This window comes from Hetaerina americana, unplaced genomic scaffold (genome assembly GCF_022747635.1).
Source record: "Hetaerina americana unplaced genomic scaffold, ioHetAmer1.1.p SCAF_5, whole genome shotgun sequence".
In the NCBI taxonomy this organism is placed as follows: Eukaryota; Metazoa; Arthropoda; class Insecta; order Odonata; family Calopterygidae; genus Hetaerina; species Hetaerina americana.
In genome coordinates, this window is record NW_027287095.1 from 57,541,179 (window position 1) to 57,564,251 (window position 23,073).

Genomic DNA, 23,073 nt, shown 5'->3' on the forward strand with positions numbered 1-23,073 from the left:
AAAAAATGACTCTTCGATATCAGTCCGTGGTAATACCTCAGATAAATATAATTATTATGAAGATACTTTCGAAGTAATGTGGAATTCTAAGCGGATTCATTGCTCCTTTCTTAAGATAATGCAATGAGAACAAAACTCAGAAAGGCTTGGAAACTCTTTTTCCATTTTCAGGGTTATAAAATGTATTGTAATTGTGCATGGTCATTTCAAAATTACTGTCAGATACCAAATTACTTATATCTTAAGGGGAATGTTTAAGGGAAGAAAAAATATTATGGAGGTGCAGATAAATAATGCATTATTTTGATAAAAGTGGAATTGAATCGCGTAATTAATTGTTTAGCTCGTTTGTAGACAGTAAATAAGCGATCGAGCTGACCTTCCTACCATTCCTCATAATCTTCCTTGACTCTGACGATTGATCGAAGTAGGTAAATAAATATAATTTAAAAACACATCGTGCGAGTGCAAAAAGTTTCAATTATTGGTCTTCTACTGTTTAAGGGTAGGTTTTGGATGGACGCAGCCCATCTTTGCTTCTTCATCCAAAATTAGAAAAACATTTTAAAGAGGTATTTTGGGCTTATTAAGAGGACTTTATTATTGGTTCCGCAACGAGCCATAAAATAAGTATGCTTTTTGGTAAAAATATTTTAGGATTACTAATTATTGACTCATGGGAAATGATTATTTATTTTCAGAATCCTGTTCAATATCATTTTAAATTCTTCCGATAACAAAAATGAACAGTAAAATACATAGTTTTACCTTAATTTAGTCTTGTGAATTAATTATAGACATGCTCTTTAGAGTCTTCAGTGGTTCCATAAATTAATTTACTTAAGTACGCCCTCTTTTTCTTCGTCAGATGAGAAAATATTATCTCCTTCATTGTTGGATTTTCGATTTTATCTCCCAAAACCCATAACACACTTGACCTGTCGTAAGATCATTGATGAAACTGATTTTTGCTGCTTGTCAAACGCATTCAACGAAATCGTCCGCCAAATTAAAATATGATAGCTGACCAAGTGTTCACTGCCATGAATAAAATAGGCCCAATTTTCATTATTAATTTTGACGACTAACACCACATTTAGGTTTAAATCAAAGGAAAAATGCGCCGGATTGAATTATCGGGACAAAGGTAATCCAGTGAGATAATAAATAACCTAAGTTTTGGCTCACTATCAAATCCAATGACAGACATAATTATAAGTTCTACACCAGTACTATAATTTCCTAAATGCATGGTATTTGAAAGCGCCCGTTTCATGCCATCCAAGGCGTAACTATAATAATAACAAAAGATAAAGGAGTAGTTTCTAAAAATTATTGGAATGATTTACAGCTTGCCTCGCGTAAATTTTTGATTGCTTCATGGCGCACATAACATAGTAATAATAGTATATTTATAGAATAATATTAACTGTATAATATTATCAATAATTACAAATAACAATTTTTTCATTTTCATATTATTTCCAAATTAACAAATCGCTGTCACTAAATTTTTTAAGGCTTAATACACAAAAAAAACTATTATCTACAGTCTCTAAAATATTAATGATCTTATTCGGAAAAACTAACCTGAAAAAAAAGGCTTGGAATCATTCAAAATTCATTAATTTTGGTGTTAAAATTGACAACACTTAATCCTGTAATGAAAAGTAAAACATTAAAAAAATTCACAAAGCTTTGTATCAGCTTAAGCAATTCATAAACTTGATTCCATCGGTCTTGCAGCATTAACTTTTCAATCCCCTCATAATGCAATACAGTGACTATTGTTGAGTTGTCGATAAAGATAATCAGGACTGCTAAGGTGAATGAATATATTCAAGACCCTTCGCCAAGTCTTCGATACACCATATCAAAAAGGAAAACGTTGATGATGCAGAATTTGGAAATCCCGTTCTGAATACGTAACAATCGATAGTTTAATAGAAAAATTCAAAAACCATCTTTCCGAATAATTAGCACCAAAGCCACCTATAACTCTGAACTATAGATAATATTATTAATGATTTTCCTGATTACATCTTGTGTATGAATTGATTATACATAAGCATATTTTGCAATTTTACATTAAATGTATGTATTATATAAAAATACAATTTGTAACATATGATATTACGATACAGTATATTGTATTGTATTTTTATAAATATGTATGAAAATATTAGTATGTAGTATTTGTTTGTTGTTTACTGTTCTGTTAGTAAATATGATCTCATACTCTTGCGTATTTACATTCATATTGTATAGAACTACCACACACAAACACCTTTATTAATTTTTTGCTCATGACTAAGTAGAAATAAGGTATTGTTTTTGATTACAGCTTGTTTAAATACATCAACATTGTTAAATTACAAAATCATTCTCTTTTGTGTGCTCAAATACTCAGGTACTGTTCGAACGTAAATCAGAAATTTCATATAATGTTTGTAGTTTCTAAATTAAATTAAATTTTCTTATCTGTTTATTCTACCATCATTCTACGTACATTCTCCACACGTAGTTTTACGCTAATTTATGTCATGTACAGTATTTTTATTTTCCTAGAAATAAAACTTAAAGATACAGACGTTATCATTTATAGCATAATCATTTATTTATGCTTTATCAAGATATTTATAGTTCAAATAATTTATACACGTAATAGAGAAATTTAGAGAACAGATTAATCTGTACTTACACTACAGCTGAAAATCACGGTAACAAAGGATGGATTAATACCAAAATTGACAATGTTTATGCATGATTGATTTAAAAAGTAAGGCAAAATGACCCTAACCATCTTTCCTTCAAGTTGAAATAATGATCTCAGCGTCATCACTCGGAGAAATCTTTTCCTGCGTATTATTTTCAACGTTGCTCAGAATTTTATTCTTACACGATGAATTTAATGAGATGGCTTTCAAGAATATGGAGCATGTAAGAAAGAGTGCCATTCCAAGAAATCCGTTTTAACATACTTGGAAAAGAACTTTAATAGGGAAAAATGACGAGGATTTACTCAATTGAAGTCACTCGTTCTTAAAGAGAAGCGCTGAAATTTCGAGAAAAATATGCCAAGATCGGGGTAAAAAAAATTGATTGATTTATATGTAAGAATTATGAGCGTGTAGATCCGTGATAATGAAGTTACTGATACCTGATTCACTCTTAATTAATCACGAAAAATAATTTCATGTATATGTAGTTATTTTATAAAAAAATTTTTTAAGAAAACATGTACATCTAAAGAAATAAAAGTTTTAATTTTTCAAGAGACAAATGAGATCAGGGGACTGCCTTTGACCTCAGAAGATAATAGAAACCCTTAGAAATTTCCCAGATCTCAAGACCAGAAGTATTTTTAACCATTAAGAAAGAATGTGCATAAGCACTGAAATTTAGGCATTTAAACAATTCATTTTACTTCTCCAAACTTTAACGATCAGAAAATAAGCGCAATACATGTAGTTATTTCAGAGTTAAGTTTACACCAGTAAGTTATTTGTATTTTTTTCCTCAAAACCCTCGAAATATAAACAAGTTGGATCCTAGTGAGAATTAGTCGCTTTATATGATCCCTAATTTAAAATATCCTTCCAAGAATCGTGTGTCGATTCCCTGATTTTGGTTGAATTATGGTCATGGTGTTGCCAAAGTATCTATCCCATGTTTTTCTGCATTTAACTAATTAATAATAACATACCCACTTTAATTTCTAAGCGCATTGGAAAGTCAGAATAATACTTATGGAATGCGGGTAAACGTAAGCAGGGGGTATGCGGTTTTCCGGAAGAATGAAAGTTAAGTTAAATACTAAAAAAAGAGCAGATAGAAAAAATGCCGCTTTGTTTATTCTACCAAATGTTTTAATCAAACGACGCGGTACTCAGTATATAGTATCATCATAATGTATGAGACCGTAGATAGGTAGATTCTATCTATGGTCGTAAGATCAAAACATTAACAAGGCTGCATTTTTTCTTTCCGTAATAGATAAGTTACACGAAGTCAGGCCAGAAATAAAAACTTTAAAGATTGAAAAAGCAGATGGAAATGGTTGCTTATCTTGGAAGCCTTCTGAATCAAAATGGTCGAACTATTAGGGACATGAAGGAGATGAAGTACATAAGATAAAATGCTTTCACAAGGACGAAAGAATTTATGATGAGGACGTCGAGGGATGTTATGAAGAGGTTCGTATGACTTATAACCAACCAGAACCAACTTCGAAAAAGACCAAATCCAACTTCGTGGTCTTATCCAAGTTGCGGAAACATGGATGTTAAAGCAAGATGATGGCGAAAACTGGAGGAATTTGCAGCGTGGATGTGAAGAAGAATGGAAATGGTGAAATGAACAGAAAGTAAATCAAACGAGGACGTGCTAATCATGGTGAAAGAGGAGAGGGAATTGCTGAGAGAAATCCAAAGATAGCGCGAAAGGTGGACGTAAAACGTATTAATTGGCAATGAGTTATTGAAACCTATGACAGAGGGAAACCCATAAGGATAGCTAGGAACGGGTAGATTGTAATAGCCATGTTAGATGAAACATATATGGCAATTGTGCGGAATTGATAAGGGATTAATTATACGCTTTGTCGGATTTCACCATGTACGTTGTTAGGAGAGGCCAGAAAGCTTTGTACTGTTGTGTATTCTGCGTCCATCCAAAAACTACCTTAACTAGTATAATGTCAATAATAAAAACAATATCTTCGTCAACGCAAATCTTATAAAAAGTACCGCAATATTTTGTGAAAAAATGAGTGTAGAGAAATTAATTTTGTACCCTTCAAAAGCTAACACAGCAAAAAGTTCTTTTTTTCTCATGTGCTTCTACAACTTTCATTGTTTCTTGAAATTATAATGATTTTCACTAACATTACGAGTGGTCAATCCTAGAGTTTTAAATACGTTTTTAAATCATATTTTTTTCGACTCAATTTACTCGTTAAGGCCTATTAGGGGAATTAGGCTGGGAGCCACTTGAAATGCGAATAGAACAAACGAGACAGACATTTAGAAAGTTTCAGAACAAGAGAGTTTAGCAATGAAAAAAAATGAATTACTATGGCCCCGCACTATTTTGGTAGGGTAGACTAAAGAGATAACATAAGGGAGATATATACCAGTACAGATAGATAAAATACTCGTTCTTTCCCCAGACAACTGTGATTCATAATTTTAAGATACCTGTCATTAGAGAAATATTAAAGATATTCAATTTACAAGACATGACAAGAGTAATCGTTGCATCGACATAAGCTATATTCGTAGGGGCATGTGTATGGTAGTTGATTGTCTATCTATTTGCATGAATGTAACTTATAAGGGTTTTTGCATAAATATATAAGCCTTTTTGGGTATAGATTGACAAAAATTTGTTATTTTGCATGAGGGATTTCTCTTACACGGGCGGGGACCTAACACTCCCCGCCACATGCCCTTTCTTTTGGGATACAATATAGATGTAGATTTTACTTCCTTCGTTGATTTGGTGTACATGACCTGGTATCTTCCCCGTATTTTATGGGTGGTCCTGAAGGAACTCGTTTGGCACGAATACTTTTATTTTTCTAAAAATACCAAAAGCATTTTCTCCTCTATCACTTGCTTCTCTAGACTATATCTTCCTAATGATTTTCCTTCTTGACCCCTATCAACGATTGTATTCCATTCTCCAAGTATAATTATATTTTCATCTCCCTTTACTTTTTTATCCTTCCTCCGGCCATACACTTCCTCCACTTCCTTTCCACCTCAGTCTGTTTTTGACTCGTAAGTAAACTTGTACAGCGGTTTCTGTGGGTTCCATGTTTATCTTTATTGCTGTGTTTTTATGATGGTATTTTAAAAAAATGTTCACCTTCATGGCAACACTTTTCAGCAGTATTATATACTCTTATACCCACAAGAACATTTCTATACTTGAAGCCTGCGTGAACCTTTCTGTTTTATGAGTTTTCATTTAAAGTTACGATCCTAAATTGATACACAAAATTGAGTAATGCACCCTCTCGAGTACCCCCCCCCGCACGGAAAATTAAGTAGTTACTAGCTACCGTCCCCAATATTTCAATCGACAGGCATACATCCCCATTTTTAATTCAATGAAAGAAAGGGAGGGTAGGAAGGATTGAGTTGTGAGAGAGACGTCATAGATGGCGGCAAGGGGGGCTAGATTAATGAGATGTGGGTTTGAAAAGGCCACGAAGGTAAGATATGAAAAAAGAGGGAATAACGAAATTGGCAATGTCTCTAACATTGATATTCCCATCTCGTTCTGTGAATACATCCGAATCCACGCTTGCCCTTAGACTAAGAACATTGCATTGAAGTGGAGGATTTTTTCCGAGGCAGATTTCGAATTCCTCCCAAAGCCTGGAAAAAAGCTGGTGCATTCCATTTATCTTTCGTTCAAGTTTGAAGGGCCAGCCATGCCAACTCGAATTTTCTAAGAGAAATGCTTCATCTACGCGTTTGGTTTCTGCACAATTCATAATATAGAATACTCAGCACGTATCAGTTATGACATCGATGAAACACAAGGAAACCAGGTCAAAATTTGGACTTGCTCTCCCTTTTAGTCGCCAGAAGTAGGCAGCTCGATAAATATCAAGATAAAAAGCTGTTATATATAAGCTATGTGAATTTTCGGGCACAAGATTTTCCTGGGAAACCACAACCGGCACCGGTAAAGGAACTGCTCCCCCCCTTCCCTCATATGTGAAAACTCACACGCCGTCGGGCTTGGTACTGGGTGAGCAGTTCTACCATCACCTACCAAACTCACCCGAGGGTTGATTACTGTCTTTATGGCATGTGTGTGTATTATATATATATATATATATATATATATATATATATATATATAAAATGTATTATATATATAAGTATATAATATATGAGAGATGCATATATAAACATATTTTATATATATATATATAGTATGTATAAGACATACGGCTTGGATTTGGAAAACATTGAAGGAAATGGATTAGATTTTCACCATGATTAATGCAATTTCTTCTCCGAGAATCAATATTCTTTTTCCTTCCGAAACAGACACATTCACCAAAATGGTGCGATGTATGTATATAGGTCAAAATGGAAGGATCCATTTTGTATGTTGGAACTAGATTTGCATGTTTTGCAAAATTCACGTCGGATGACATTAGTTTCTTCCATCGCCTTTTATCGCTTTAAAGCCGGTTACAAGGAACGGATTTCCATCAATAACCTTTCAAAGGAACTTTTATAACCAAAGAGTGAAAATTAATGTTACAATGTTGCTTTTAGGAATCAGTTAGGCACTTTTTGAATAAAAAAGCAGACCTGACTAAGAATAAAACCACCTTTCATATGTAAGTGAAATTTCGTCACTTAAATAGCTATCTAATCTTCCCCTATAATTGAAGGGTGTGTGAACATCGAATTCAAATATTAAAAAAAAAAAAATATATATATATATATATATATATATATATATATATATATATATATATATATATATATATATATATATATACACATATTTATAATTATTATTAGGTAATCTACCGGTTAAGGTAGGTTTTTGAATGGGCATAATTACTAATTAAATAATTTGTGACCCCTAGCAAAACAAAACATCCTACTCTACATCAGGTCCCTCTTCAGCTCTTGAGTAATTTCTTCCTCCCGGCATTCCGTCCAACATCCCTATCCTGTTCCTTCCCTTTCCTCGTTTGCCTAACATTCTCCCCTCAGTTACAGTCTTTAACATCCCACTGCCGGTCAATACCCCCTTCATCCACTTTTCCAGCCTCCACAGGATTTCTCCCAACAAACCCCTCTCTTCGCCCACCATACCAAGTACTTCCTCATTTGTTTTCTTCTCTGGCCATTTCACCTTCTCCGTTCTTCTCCACACCCACATTTCAAAAGCCTCCAGTCTACGTCTATCTTCCTGCTTCAATGACCACGTTTCCGCGCCGTACATAGCCACGCTCCATATCAAAGTTTTTACGAGTCTTTTCTTAACATCCTTACTCAAAGTCCCTGTCATCAACTCCCTCCTTCTTGTGAAAGCCTCTCTGCTTAGCGCAATTCTTCTCCTTACATCCCTACTACTTTGACCGTGTTGGTCCAAAACACTACCGGGATACGTAAACTGTTCTACCTGCTCTAGTTTTTGCCCTCCTATTTTAATGTTTAGCTTAGCCTTTTTCTTTCTAGAGTATCGCATAGCCTATGTTTTATTAATATTGATTCTCATCTCATACCTGTCGCACTGAATTTTCAATTCACTAAGCAATGCCTGCAACCCCTTGGCTGACTGAAAAACTAAAGCTTGATCATCAGCAAACCTAACTGATTTTACGAATTACACGCCCACTTTCATTCCTACATCCAGTTCTTCCCATGCCTCTTTACATTTCCTCTGCATACAGGTTGAACAGCAACGGTGATAATGGGCAACCCTGCCTTACACCTCTTCCTAACACTGCCCATCCCCCCCCCCTTTCCCCACCCGCACCTGAGCAGTCTGAGACATGTACAGGTTGCGGATTAGCCTCCTTTCCCTCCAATCTATTCCTATTTTCTGCAATATACTCATTAGTTTTTCCCAATTCATTCTATCAAACGCTTTTTCGAAATCTACGAAACAGGCAAATACCTCTTGGTTGTGTTCTATATTCCTCTCGATTAATAATCTCATATATATATATATATATATATATATATATATATATATATATATATATATATATATATATACACATTCAAACACGAAATCCCGCCAAACGGCGAATAAATACTCATATATACAGAAACAGATATAAGGAAAAGGGATAGGAACACATATAAAGGACGAACACAATAGGCGTGCCACGAAACGCACTGTTCCTTTCCTGTATGATGTTGTATGAATTCTAACCCACTGTCCTTTCCTTTCCTTGTGTATTGTCTATTTCTCCTTTGGTGGGTGAAACTGCCCCCTGACGCCATCTCTTGGCTGAAAAAATCGGGGCGCTTGGCGACATATTAGACCCACGGATCTCAGGGTAAATTGACTATCCTCGATAGCTCAAAGGGTTAAGAGCATCCGCCCGGCAAGTGGAAAGATCCGGTGTTCGAGTCCCGGTTGAGGAAATATTTTTACTCTTGTGATCCGTTCGATTCCGCCTTCCCCACCTCTATTGTGTTCGTCCTTTATATGTGTTCCTATCCCTTTTCCTTATATCTGTTTCTGTATATATGAGTATATATATAAATATATAAGAATATATATATATATATATATATATATATATATATATATATATATATATATATATATATATATATATATATATATATATATATATACGCAGCTAAAGTTGTTCTCAGGATCATAACAAAAGGATAGAGAGTAGGGCAAATGATTACTTAGGGAATGATCAGTTTGGGTTAAGGAAGGGGAGAGGTACGCGTGATGCCATTGCAGTAATGAGTTTTTCAGTCAGCCAAAGGGTTGCAAGCATTGCTTAGTGAATTGAAAATTCAGTGCGACAGGTATGGGATGAGAATCAATATTAATAAACCAAAGGTTATGCGATACTCTAGAAAGAAAAAGGCTAGGCTAAACATTAAAATAGTAGGGCAAAAACTAGAGCAGGTAGAACAGTTTATGTATCCCGGTAGTGTTTTGGACCAACACGGTCAAAGTAGTAGGGATGTAAGGAGAAGAATTGCGCTAAGCAGAGAGGCTTTCACAAGGAGGAGGGAGTTGATGACGGGGACTTTGAGTAAGGATGTTAAGAAAAGACTCGTAAAAACTTTGATATGGAGCTATGTATGGAGTACTAGCTATGTACGGAGCGGAAACGTGGTCATTGAAGCAGGAGTATAGACGTAGATTGGAGGATTTTGAAATGTGGGTGTGGAGAAGAATGGAGAAGGTGAAATGGACAGAGAAGAAAACAAATGAGGAAGTACTTGGTATGGTGGGTGAAGAGAGGGGTTTATTGGGAGCAATCCTATGGAGGCAGGAAAAGTGGATGAAGGGGGTGTTGACCGGCAGTGGGATGTTGAAGACTGTGATAGAGGGTAGAATGTTGGGCAAAAGAGGAAAGGGAAGGAACAGGATAGGGATGTTGGACGGGATGAAGGGAGGAAGAATGTACTCAGAGATGAAGAGGGACCTGATATAGAGTAGGATGATGGATTTTGTGATTTGTTAGGAGTAATAAAATATTTGTTTGGTAGTTGTGTCCATCCAAAAACCTACCTTAACCGGTAGATTACCTTAAAAAAAATATATATATATATATATATATATATATATATATATATATATATATATATATATATATATATATATATATATATATATGCTAAAAGAGTTTCTTGAAAAATTTCCAAAAACTGAGCTTGAGATATAATTTAGAACAATAGAACATGGCTTATATTAATCGAAATAAGAAGAAAACAATATTTTTTGTAGTAAGAATATAGTATAGTAACTAAGAAGGAATTCGAAGACATGCTAAACAATTAAAAATAAGTTTTTAAAAGTTTTGAGGTAGTCCAAAACATCGAATCGGTAAACCCGTAATTATAATATTATAAAATGCGGGGTTCGATGAAACTTGAAATATCTACTACAAATTAGGTAACTAAAGAAAACAGAAATACATTTCCGAGCAAATGGTAGTACATTTTTTTTTAATAATATGGTGCCGGAGAGAGATAGACCATATGCGACTAAAGACTGTAGATACAAGGTGGAATTCCAGACGCAAAGAACTAAAAAACAAAGAATTTCATTCCTCAACTGAATATCATTGACAGAAATAGTCTGCCTACAGAGTCTATTCGAGTCCTAGGAAAACAATGTAATTGTAATTAAGAATAGATGTAACAAATCTACGTAAAAATTGCACTTGAGCGTGTTATTGTATTCATGAAAGTACCAAGAACGTCTTGATAGCTTATAAACTGCCAACTTGTAACAGATTACATTCATAATAATAATAATATCTTCAGTTTCATTATTTTCTATCAATGTGAAAAATTGATTTTAAATATATTGGGGTTCTAGAACGAAATGGCGCTGCATGGGGAACCACGACACGGAATATGAGATATTTCAAACTCCTATATAATTCATAAACTGTAAATCTCTGTGACATAATTTCCGCATAGACAATTTTTCTGGGCTATGAATTACATTTATTTATTTTTCCGCACTAAAGTAATTAATAATAATTTGAAACCATTTTTAACGTAATCCATTATGTATCATGTCATATTTCGGTGTCTTTTCAATTACTTTGCATCTCACCCAAGTACGGTTGTGTGCCAGGCATGTGAAGAAAGTATCTGACAAATAATAATTTGAAAGTATACAAACCAACCTCATAGTTGATTACTGAAACAAGCGCAAAATGAGGAAAAGGTAGACTCACTGGCACAAAAGGTAGCTGAAAACCTTAATTTTGCCGAAAAAGCTATTCACCGAGACGAAATATCTCTAAGGGCACTCCCAAATACCGAAGGTAACTTCGAGTCGAGTATTCCAATTACACTGTCCATATGGCATTCAAGATGGTTGGTAGAAACCGTAAACCGTCATTCGTCGCAGCTGTGACCCAAAAGTCGCCGCTTAGATCTCCGTTTGACGCCAACACGATCAACCTGGCACCTCCCTCGCCTGAACGTCACCGTGGTCGAAAGGTGCCTGACGGGTACGAGAGGAGCAAGAGTCGGACTGTTACCGAAAGTCGACCCAAATCGCATCCACCTCCACCGCTTCAAACTTATCTCTCGCTCTCTCTCTCTCACCCCTCGATCCCAATCTTAACCCTGCCTCGCTTTCCATCCCTTGCACAGCCACCGAAGTCCTGCGCTTTTGAGACCTCTCCCCTATTCCTCCCGATCACCCTGTCGACCCGTCAAACTGCCCACACCCCAAACCAGAAATGTCGCTCTCCCTGTAACTTCTCCTCGAAAAGAGAGGCTGTGACGCACGGGGATGACCCAGTAACGCGAGCAGCGCTTGGGGACGATGAATGGCCGGAGTGGGCGTGATACTCTCGGTGTGGTAACGCTTGACCGACGAGATTCACCCCCTCCCGAGCGAAAGCGAGAATGGAAACACTCTCTACCTCTCCCTCTTCTACCCTAACTCTCTTCCACTTCTCCTTCGCTATAGAGATTCTAGATAAGCATTTGACGAAACTTGATGCCCTAGGGCATCAGTTTCTAGGGCATCAGATGCTAGGACATCAATTGGCCTCAGATCGATGACAGTTTGCATCCCACAAATCCTGTACTAGAGGAAAAAAATTGCCATCCTAAATTCTGTATTATTGTCAAGACCTCTGGTAACATCATTGAAAAAAACTCGAGATTTTTCCGAATTAAGAGTACCGCTTGAAGATATTTGCCTTAGAGAAAGGAAAGAAAACTGCGAAAATCTACTAATGAAATTGATTTTGGTACTGAGATGGATGGGAGAATTAAGTAAGAGAAGTAAGCAAGGACAATGCAGAAAAAGGATAGGAATCTTGAAGAAATGAAGGGAGAAAGGAAGTATGCATCAATGAGGATTCATTGTAATGCCGGATGACAGATATTTATGTGAGGAGAGGCAAGAACATGTATCATTGTTCAGTCTATGGACATCTAGAACCTGCCTTGAACGACAGAATATCAAATAATATATATGGAGATAGATGCACGGAAAAAGGGATAGAAATAAAGTAGGTGGCAAGTAGGGAAAGGCTAGTGAGGAAGGTCAAAGGCTGGGGATTCTTAGCAAAAACCAGTTTCCAAAACTAGTATTAGGATCAGAAACCTTCGGCTTGAATGGCAAATGCTTTGCTCATTAAGCAATTACGAAAGGTAATGAAATACTACTGGGTATGAATGCAACCAAAATTTTGATTCATAATACCTTATATTTCCCTAATATTTATTGTTTTATACATTTTCTTTGATTTTAATAGTCCATTTTCCTAATGTATAGCATGTTTTCATTTGTTTTTACGCATCATTTGGCTATTTTCTGACATCCACCTGAAAAATAAAAGTTAGTTACGTAGCGAGAAGTACCGCAACTGAACGTTAAACGTACAATATTGAGTAAGACCGCTAAATGAAAAAATAATTTTTTTACTATGCAAGTATTGACAAATTAAAAAATATGTTCCGCTTTGTTTGAGCCATTTAGATTTAATTATGTTTTCTCTAAATATGGTTATATATCCATCACTAAATGGAAACTCTATAGAAATCTTTCATTTCACAATAAATTTTTGGATATTCATAAAAATTTAGGATATTCCTTAACATTTCCATGAATACTCCCCGTTTTAACAAAATCTATGAGCCCCGACTCCGGATAGAGCGGTAAACTTAAGCAGTTCATCTAAATAGTATACCAAATATTCTACCACGTTACGACTCGATTCTCTTTAATCTTAGCTAAGGATGAGTTATACTATTTATTTTTATTTAACGACTTTTTTGGGGCGAGATTGGGACTTGAATTTTCCGTGCACAACTTCTCAAAGCTTAAGTGAGGATATTCAAGAACCCATTACTCTCTCACTCCAATCCAATTAAGTAATTATTACTTAAGTGTATGGTTATACGAAAAATACACATCATTGGAAATACTCGACAGCATTTAAAGAAAAAACTGAAGTTGGGAACAAAGGAACAGAGTAATTGTAAATGTCACGTTCCGAAGTCTGATCTCACACCATCATCAATCATGAAGGTCAACAATTCGGGGCAGTAGGTTTGAATGAGTTCTCCATGTGGATTTTCTGTCCGCTAGCTTTCGCATGTCGACGTATATCTTCGCTTTATCACCTGTAATTACTTGCTTCATCCACCCCTTCCAATAGTCTACATTACTCTTTCCAGTTTTTCTCATCATTTTTACTACCACAACTCTATTGAGCAAGGCACCACGCCTCGAAATGGGTAACTAGACCGTCACTTGTTTTCATTGTATTGTACAAGCTTCTTTCTTTCTCCACTCTTTCCTCATAACTTTTGTTTGAATAAAAATCCACCCCTATATTCTTTCTTTATTGATTTCAAAGCAGAAAACAGAGCAGACGTAACTTGACGGCGATTATTTGGTCTCTAGGCTCTTCACCAAGATTCCTTCAATAAATGCGAAAAAAATCTAAATAGCTCATAGTGAAGGGGTTTGGCGTAGTCAAATTTATGTGGAATTCCTTCAACATAGAACATTTGAGGATAATACAGACATAAAGCAAAAACTATTGAAGGATTTATTGACGTTTTCCTGCAATAACCAGTAAGCTGATCATTAACGTGCATGATGCAAGTAAAAGCTCTCCAACTCGTGTTATGTCCAACCATCATCGTATCTGCTCTTTAGCAATCGACGCCATCTCACGGTTGCGCAAAATCCAGTTAAGAGTAATCCTATTGTATGTAGCCTATGAGGAAAACGTTAAATACGATAGTGTGCCTGATTTTTAGTAAATTGATGGTCTTACTAATTTATAAAGATATCATTATGCATTTCAATGGATTAATTCCAAGTATTATAAAAGCAGTGGGCGGCAGCATGACAATAAATCAAGGGAAAACGGATTCGATCCAGATGTTCCAATATTGTTACCCAATTCCCATAGTGTTAATGTTCATTACTTTATTTATGCATGGTTATACGTAGGTATGTGCGTGTGGAGGTGTGTGTGTGTATATATATATATATATATATATATATATATATACACATATATATATACACATATATATATACACACACACACGTACTATATGACGAAAGAACTTGAACACGTATTTACGAAATAATAATTATAAATGGATTATCATAACTTATTACACATAAAAACATTGGAGGCGTTTAGCAACTGCGATTTACGAAATACTATTAAATTTTCACTATCCGGAATTACAGCAATTTGGTCTTTCTCCTACATCGCCAAATGCTTGATGAAGGAAGTATACGAGGGCTTTGAATTAGGAACCTAGCGCATGCACGAATTTGGTCATCGTTGCCATCGACGTTTTCACAGTACGGGATTTCTTTGCCACAAAAAGTGTGTCCTAATGTTAAAGAGGGATATGTAAAATAACTAATGCCTTCGTCCATGCGTAGGTACATTTTTCTTTTTGAAAATTAACTTAAATTACAAAATATTTATCCCCCCGCGAGAGGCTATAACCAAGGCCACTGTTTCTATTACAGATAGGTATTTGACGTCACTCTATACGAGCAAAACTACTCACGAGTGTACTTCGCCTAAATCACATACGCTGACTTATTTTCTGTAAAAAACGGTAAAATCATTATTGCCATTGTATAAGAAAGACTTTTTAGTACATATTAATGAACAGATAAGAAATAAATTGAGCGAAAAGCGTTCTGTAAAAAAAATTGGTTAGAGGAACGAATTAGGGGCAATAATCCGGACACCAACGACACGATAATCCGAGTGGCCCAAGGGATAAGACGACACGACATCTCTGATAACATAAGGACATTGATTTATAAAAATGAATACCACAGGATTGTTGCCGTTAATGGAGGTCATCACTCCAACGTTCTGCGCGATTTCAAGTACATACCTAACTCCCAATATACGCGTGTTCCCTTCGTTTGTGTTTAGTTATTCGAGTTCATTCGGATTGATGATTGCAACCAGTTGAAGGGAGAGAGAGAAAAAGACGGAGAAATGAAAGAGGAACTATGAGGATTAAAGTTAGGACTAGGAGATTCAGAAAAAGGTAGAAGAAAAATTCTAAGGATTCAAAGCGATGAGTAGCGCCGCGAAATCAGAGGTGTTTGAAAGTTCTGGTCGTGCAGAAAATGCCTTACCGCATTTATATACATATTATTGCGTTTTTAAGCAAAGTTTATATAAACAGATAAATTAAAAGACCTATTATAAATGGATACATTGCATTCACTTTTTGATTTTAAAGATCGTGACGATCGATCTTAGTTTTCAATTCAATACTCTGCTTACTCGTATTAGCAGCAACAGCTACAATAAAGATTTTTTCCGTCCTAAGTGTACAAGGTTTGTATAAAAAGTATCGGAAGAATTTCTGGAGGAATGGATTTATTTCAGATATTGCTCGTCGTATTATCGAAGTTCATCCCTTCAGCGTCGACATACTTTTGTCAGCAGCTTTTCTACGACTCGAAGGCTCCCTGGAAGGCGCATTCCGTCAGGTATTTTTGGGTACGCGTAAAAGCATCTTTGACGGCACTTAGGGTCCCATTGCGGTGTCCTTTGAGAAAGGATATCACTTATGGGAATAGGAAATAGTCTGTTGGAGCCGAGGGACTGTAAGGGGATCGGGGAATCATCGAGATGGCGTTTTTCGTCGGTTACCTTGGAGCCTCAAGTTCTGAAGATCTTCGAGAAGAGTTAATGCAAACCTTTGCATCGCCAAATTTTCAACAATAATGGTGTGCACGGTCATCTCAATGCCAATACAATCTGCGATAATGCGCACACTTAACAGAAGGTCTGAATTTTGCACTTCACGCCACGCTGTCGTCGGTTCTTAACGTCGACGGCCGTCCCGCCGTCCAACGCGGGGCTTGTCCTCCACACTTTCTTGGCCATATTTGAAGAGGTTGTGCCACTTAAAAACTGTAGTGTGTGACATACTTTCATCCTTGAACGCTAGTTGAATAATTCTCAGCGTCTCTGTACCCGATATCCTCAATACCACACAAAGTTTGATGGCTGTCCGTTATTCGATCGTTTGCGGCATATTGCGCTTGCACCGAGTCACTTGACAGGGGTTCGCTAAAAACACGATCTAACCCAAAGAAAAAATCGAAAGCGATTGGCGTTTGTTGAAGGCACACCCTCCACCACCTCGCAGCGCTATGTAAGTATGCTGCGACGCACAGACACGTCAGGAAAATTTGCTCCCGATACTTTTCATACAAACCACGTATTGCAGCTCATGAATATGTACTTGAAATTATTTTCTGCTACATGAATCAAAAGGTTATATTTTTGAGTAACCATTTACTCCTTAATTTTTAATATTTTAAAGTTTTTTATGAAAATGTATAACTAATTAGGACTAAAGTATAAAATAAAAGTTCTCTTGAATACAAGGGAAATTTGTATTTCGGGTGTTTAATTGCAGACTGTTAGAATCATTAGAAAAACCTTGGAAGTAACGCCCACGAAGAATCAACTCATGCAATGTAACCATCCAAGACAAGATAAAAAGGACCGAATACTCAAAATTCTAACCCTTAAACTTCATTACCACGGACAGCTCTGATTCTTCCAGCATTTCTCCTACACCCCCAACATCCCGCACCCCAAAGAGTATAGACCCACTCGACTATGATACCAAGACCGTTTCGCGTCCCACCGAAAATGCCATAGGAATATATTGTCGCCAAGGAGTCACGAAGGAGTCTTTTGCCTCTCGTATGATTTTGCACTGAAGGGATTTCAAGATACCTGGGAAAATCCACACTCCCGAGAATGAGGAACAAAAAGAAAAAATCGTGCCAGCAGAATGCAAGAAAAACGACTGAGAGAAAAAAAACTATAACGGGAAAGAATAAGCATTTTTCCCCTCATTGCGTCCGTCTGGATGAGTTTCTACCTTGACAAATGATTGTCTCAATGATATTTTTACAATAATTCTGGCTCCCATGTAATCTTAAATTGAAAGGATGAGTTTTAATTTGTTAGAGCGGTCATAAGTATCTCGAATGTTTTTTTCTCAGAGCCAGTCTTGAAATATACATTCTTTTTTTATAAACAGCAGAACATATAATCAAATTTTTATACAAAAGAACCATTTCTGAGTTATATAAGACACTTCTGAGTGGTCTTAGAGGATGGCTTACTATATCAATCAATAGTGTATGAGAAGTCAAATTCAAATTTACCTCAGTGATATGTGCACAGGTCGGGCAAATTATTTGGCGTCATTTTACATCATAAGAAACATTAAGCTCACACAAATATGAAATTTTTCAAATTATGTATAATCCTAAGTTTCGTAAAAAAAGAACGCTCCGCGGCTCCTCTGAAAACACATTAAAAGCGTCTTTGAGCCACTATCTGATTACCAGGGGGCCGTGCCATGGACTTTTTAGCACCGGAAGCAGATTAAATTTCCAAATTTTAGAGTGTAGTCATCACATATGGCATTAAGCGTCCTAACATAAGGATAAATTGTACAGAAGACGTCTTAAAGAAACAAAAAATAAAACGGAACTCACAAGTTAAACATTATGCCGAGACAACTGGAAACAATGAAAATGATAACAACTCATCGCGATTGAATAATACTTTAAGGAAATTCTTAGTTTTTCAATCAAAACTAAGACTTCAATCCGAAAAATTAAACAATAATTAAAAAAGATGACAAAAAATCATAAAATCAGTTAAAAGTTTATTACAGATGATGGTATCAAAAATTGATTGATAAGATGCGATGAAATATACATTTTTGATTAAACACTACATTTACACAATGAGAAGAGAAAAATTACCTCGAAAACCCATACATGCATGCTGGGTATGTTCAGTTTGCACCAAATTTTCTTCTTATTGCGCGAATGAAACTTGGGAATTGCAATTGCTTATAATGACGCTTTATTTCAACCAATTAAAGGATTCATTTATTTTAAATTAATTTTACAACATATTTTTAGTAATTAAAATTCAATCCAATAAAAAGATAAATAATATTATAATTGTCAAAAGTCTTTCTCCACACCAGGACATATTGGAGGACTATTAGCGGTTACAAATAATTTGAGTCTTCTATGGCTCAGTATATATTAAGAAATGTTACCCCTAAATTACACCTAAATACATAAACCTTCATATAGTATAGCATGTTTAAGGTCATCATTTATTGCGTATGCATACAATTGTGCAAGAAAAGCTTGACTGTGAAAAGGAACATGAAAGTTGACTTACCCAGTAGTTTATTTTCTTTAAGAAACTTTGCCATAGTAATACGCTATCAAAAAAAGTAACAGTCTCTGCTGCATAATTTTCCAATGGTTTATGCGCTTGTAAATATAATATTTGACTGTTACTGCTTTAGCATGCGCAATCTTCTATCTTTCTTGTAACAGAGGCTTTTTTTCTCACTATAAAGATTGCAGCCAGTAAAAGCGGTGATAATGCAACGCAAGAGGACCCGGGACATGGCGACTGAAAGAATATTTCATCTCATACGGCAACAACGCATGCACAAATGGTATAATTTGAGTGTAACCATAGGACGCAAAATTGTCTGTTTGCCGTCATCTTTCTATATGCATATTTCTCTAACTGTTCATCTGCGACCCAATTACCACTAATGCAGATCTTTTCTGGTGTCATCCATCACAGAACTCGAAATCTAAATAGAGCGAGAAAAAACTGTAATGCCTTAGGCATCTAATTATTTCAATTATAATTGGAAAAAAGAAACCATGATTTTAAAAATTAGCACAAAAATAATGCATTTAAACACAAAGGTAAAGAAGTTTAAACGCTTTTAATGTAATTAGCGCTATATAGACGACATAATTTTTTTTTGCTTGGGAAAGCGATCAAATGAAATGCGCATCAAAAGGAGACGTGCTGAAAGAGGGGACGATGTTTAATGAGAAAGCTCTGTGCAAGAGATCTTTTACTTCTGTATTTGAACATTCGTGTAAATTTGGAAAAAATATGTTAATAAAAGCGAGCTAAATGTATTCATAAAAATGTATGTTAGCCCACTAAACCGATGTGGAATAATAATTAAGAGATGTCTTCCGAGAGAGGGGGAGAGAGAGAAAAAAAAGATATATACGTATAAAAGAAAGACGGAAAGGGAAGAAAACTGGGAAGGGAAAGAAAACGGCTTCCGGAGAAGAAGGAGAGCATAAAAGTGGGGAATATACCTCTCACTTCCTCAGCTTTGTTTCTCTCAAAATTTATCTCCCCTCATACTCCCTGCTACTCAGCTCAACATTCCCGACTTTTCACTCAACTCACCCTCTACTTTTTCACCTGCACGTACTCATTTCCCTACCTCGACTCGTGAAGGTGTCTTTAAGCATCTGTCTGTCAAGTATCAATGCCTGTCAATTTACCAAATGGCATTTTTTATAAAGAGCAGGAAAGCTTATTCAGTCACCATGATATCTTTTTTTATAAAAACGGTAGACATGAATACATGTTTTTTTTTTGCTTTCCGTATTTTCATACACAAAATATTAAGCACGATACATGGAGACAAACACGACGAATACGTATGTTTTCCTAATATTTGGTTTCTGCCGTAAGTCGCTGCTGATGCGGTAGATCGACAACTACTGAACCCGATATCTCCGCTTAGGATCAATTTAATAGTGTTTCAGATATTGGATAGATAAGGGAAGAGAATACATGATTCCTTCGACAAGTCTCCACATTGCATTTCTTTTAGTGTTTCCTCATGGCGCAAAACCACATATACCTCTGCAACGTGAGGATCTTAGAAATGCTCAGAGCAATTAGACGGAGATAAAATGAAGTCGATCAAATTAAATAAAAGCAATAGGGATGATTCATATCTGCTCGCAGGTCAAATGAGTTATTTCAAAAAGTACATGATTTCTTTTTCCATATGCAGCAGACTATTGAGGCTACTAAACTTAAAACTTTAATTTGAATTGTTGGGTCTTCCATGCCCACTATCCCTTAGAATTTGAAGGGATGGAATAATTTACCTGCTAGCTGAGATCATACATTTGGATCCTAAGATGAGTAGGAATTATCTAGATCACCGATTCAAAAGAAATACGAAGGAAGAGTGTGCAGGAGGAAAGGGAAAAAAATCTATTAAAAATCAAACTCGGAATACGTTCTTTGATCGGACGACAGATAGGCAGACGGAGTCGTAACCTTAAAGGGCACAAAAGTGCATCTTGGAGGATATTAGATGACTAGGACTGAAACTATTGTATCTTCGAACATTGTATGGACATTCTATCCATAACATTATTAAACAATTCGGCATGTATCAACATTGAAATAATCCATTTCTAGTAACATATTTTATACCTTTAGTTGATGATGAAGAGAAAAAACTGCATTTTCAAGCTATGACTGGCAAAGAAAAATGTTTCACACATTTTAAATTATGGCAAAAATGTAATGGTTTGTTTATAATTTGATGAACCTGTATTTGACCCAAAAAAAACTTTCATAAAACCGATAATGATATTTTTTTCTGTGCAGGAATTTTCTATGCCATAATAATAAAACCATGTTTAGAAATATAATGACTGTGATTCACCAAGGAATTTATTTAACACTCCTTTTCGTTGTGAGGGTAAAAAGAAACTTAACATTTCCACCAAAAAGATTTTAATATTTCACGACCATGGTTTCGATGCTGTGCATCATCATCAGGTGATGATGTCCTCCTTGTCACTCCTTTACGTGTCTGTCCGAGCAGGGAGAAGGGACGAGTAAACCATTGAGGGGAAACACAGCCGATGATAGAAATCATCACTCTGCATATATTTTACTGCATTCTAAATCAAATATTATTTAATCAACTGAAAAATCAATATTTTATGAAATTCTATTCCTTCGAAGACTCATCCTCTTCATGCACAACCACCGTAACGGTAATTTTCTATTCACAAAACGTTTCCCGAAGAGCCTGAACATTAGGCAAGGAGTATTAGAAAATCGTGTACGCAAATTCACCTCCGTGAATAAGGCTGTTTATGGGTTTTTAATACTAATTTTGCAAATTACAAAACGTCTCTAAACTTGTTAAACGCCACTCTCCAACAAATAATGCCGGCGAACGTGAATGAAATTTTTTTAATAGTTCAACTTGAACAATTACTTTATATACATTATTAACTTTTTTATATTGATAAACTTAATGTAATAAAAGTTTCCAATAAACAAAAATCAAAATACGCATATGACATTAATACTCCATATCCAGGTGAATTTAATTTAGAAAATTGTCTGGCATGCGTTTCTATTTCGAATGAAAATATTTCCACGCTATGAGTAGCGAATGAAGCAACTACCAAGGACATGACACTGGAGATAATGCAGAGAATTATGTTTGGCCTTCATCTTCCATTGAATGAAATATGAGGGAGCGGAATTTAAACAAATTTTATTGAACATCTCCAAGGGCATATTAAATTACCCTTGAAGCGTTACACTCTCGTAAACGTGAAGAGCCCTACTAGGAGCTTATGAAACAAGCTCTACAAAAAGTCATTGCAGCCGGTTGTAAAATTAGTAGACATTTTTGAAAGAAATCTACGGACGCTGACAGTATTCATACGAATGTTTCCTCAAATCTTTTCAGTCGACCATTGCCAAGTTCGTAAGGAAAGAGAGTAACGTTTTGAAAATATATCCTTCAAAAAACCTTACAGTTAAAACTAAATTAATAATCGTATTCCGAGCAGCAGTAACAATATTTAGCATAATAAGACTAAAAAAACCAAAAAATGATTAAGGGGATATGACTGCTACGGTTGTGACCCATATTGGACGGAGAGGTAGATACGAAACTAATGAGCAGAAGCTGGAAAAGTGATTATAAGAAAGATAATGGGAGAAGTTAACGTAGTATGGTTGTAGTAGTGATGCACTAAGAATAACTTTTAATGAAAAGAAACTGGAAAGAGATTTTAGCGTAAGTCAGCGGCAATAATTTATTCAGCAGCAAATTTTAGCATCAGTAAGCACTAATAGTGCACCATTTAGCGTAAATCAGCAATTACAATGTACATTTGAAAAGGCAGGCAGTGGTTAATTTAAAATATTCGGAGAGAAAGTTGACTGTGGTTAATATTTAAAATTTTTTTGTGGGTCAAATTGGCAATACTCCGCAAACGTTACGCAAGGAAGTATCTCGAATATCACGAATGTTCAACTTGTTTTGCAGTTGATTATTTCCTTTTCTTGCATGCATAGAGTTCTTGAGGTATGTATTCACGGAATCCAACGGAATTAATTTTACCATGTCTATTTATTATATGTGCAGCAGGTAAATGCCATTGAACCTAACTGTTGCCGATTTTTTC